This window comes from Aegilops tauschii, chromosome 7, assembly GCF_002575655.3.
Source record: "Aegilops tauschii subsp. strangulata cultivar AL8/78 chromosome 7, Aet v6.0, whole genome shotgun sequence".
Taxonomy (NCBI): domain Eukaryota; kingdom Viridiplantae; phylum Streptophyta; class Magnoliopsida; order Poales; family Poaceae; genus Aegilops; species Aegilops tauschii.
In genome coordinates this window covers 474,109,539-474,111,330 of record NC_053041.3, presented here as the reverse complement: position 1 = coordinate 474,111,330, position 1,792 = coordinate 474,109,539, and the positions used below count along the sequence as shown (strand labels likewise).

Here is a 1,792-nt window from a genome sequence, read left to right as displayed (position 1 = left end):
GAGGAGCAGGGTGGGATAGAAGGGTAGTTTCTGAGTTCGAGATGTCTGAGCTTGGAGGTTCCGCTTCTCTAATGTGATAATAAAGCAACAAGCAATGCCGCTCCCGTGCACTCATCCCTTGCTTGTTCTTGGGCGCTAGTCATTCATCCCTAGCTGGGTTCTTGGGATATCTTGATTATCTTTATGATGATGTAAGGGTCGGCAACAATGAATAAGGAATCGATCAGAAGTTCGCGCCAATCAATCTTCTGTAGGAGTAGGAGGTAGCGCGAATCCCCTCTTTCTTCGTTTAGAAGAGTGCTGGACCTCCACAATGTCAAACCATAGAACACAGCTCCTTTCGGTCGAACCCTAGGAAAGACGACTTTACCTTTTTCGTAGATAGTCTGAGTTCGAGCTACTGTAGTCTCCCCCGTTGACCTTCTTTTTTAGATAGAATCCTCAATGAGTGGAAAGGACTCCCAGACTTGCTCCACAGTACTATACCATACAAAGCCGCGCCCTTGTGATAAGATAAGAAGAAAAGGGGCCAGGCCGCCCTCTTTTCTTTTCCGCGCCAAGCCTTCTTGTAAAATCGGGTGTATAGCTCAGTTGGTAGAGCATTGGGCTTTTAACCTAATAGTCACAGGTTCAAGTCCTGCTATACCCAAAACAAAAAAACCACTCTTGTATTCGTAGCCAAAGAGTGCTCTTTGAAGCCCCTTTCTCATCAACATCTCAACTTCGCTCGTTGTTTGAGGTAAGTATAAATGAGATCAGATCTATCCCGGGAATCGAAGGATACTGAAATATGGAATCGAGCACAGATTATAGGAAACAAGCAAACAAAACAGGTTGGATCCCATCTTTAACTGCACAGAGCAGCAGCCTACTATTGATTGATGATCTTACCTTCCTGAGAGTTGGGGAACAACAGATGAGATAGCCGAAAGGGGGGACCCCGGGTAATAGGTTTCCTTTTCCGGTTTAGGCTTGAGATAAATCAGGAACTGAACTGAGCACTCCACAAGTATGGATTGGATTGTTTCATTCTGATACCAACTTTCATGCTAGAAGATAAGGTTGCCATACTGGGAAACGGGGAAAGGAAATAGGATCCCCTCTCTTCTCTACAGGAATGAACTTCTCCTCGCCGACCACTGGCACTGTACTTAGGTTAGGCGCAATAGGTGACTTAGGTTGGGTTGTCTGGATCAATCCTACAACGAATATCTCTCTTTTCTTTAAATGGAACACTCACTAGATTCTGCTAAATAAGGATAACTGCAAAGATAAGCCGGGTCATCCGAAAATCCAGGAAATATTTCCTGGATTTTCTGCATGGCATATTTCCTATCATTTCACAACCTACTTTTTTTGTAGTTAGATACTATAGCACCTTCCCTTCATGGGGAGATGTTTATATACCATCTAAATTCATTCATTCATTCATTACTTACTTGCTCTTCTTTCCTAGTGATCGGAATAGGGATTTCCATGGATTGTAGGCCCTCGATTGTAATGATGGTATCAATGAAAGATGAAATAACATGATACTATTTAAAGCAATGGTTGATAGAGAGAGGTCTAACCTTGATTGGGTAGACCGATAAGCAAACCACTAAGCAACTGTAGTGCAGCCCCGAGAAAACAAGAAGTTCGAAAAAGCAAGTCAGGAATACGATGGCGATGCAGCAACGATACACATTCCCGCAAGGGGTAGTGAAAAGCCATTAGGGGGAAGAGATAGGTTTCTTATTCTAAGACAAATTACTATACCATAAGGAGATTACCATTATGAGATGACACTTGA

The 1,792-nt window shown here is 43.1% G+C and overlaps 1 non-coding gene across 1 annotated transcript; it reads left to right on the top strand.

Annotated features, from left to right (window-relative positions):
- The first annotated feature begins 576 nt into the window (after positions 1-576).
- Positions 577-649, top strand: TRNAK-UUU (transfer RNA lysine (anticodon UUU)). The gene has a single exon. It is a non-coding gene; the product is annotated as a tRNA-Lys (tRNA).
- The last annotated feature ends 1,143 nt before the right edge of the window (positions 650-1,792 follow it).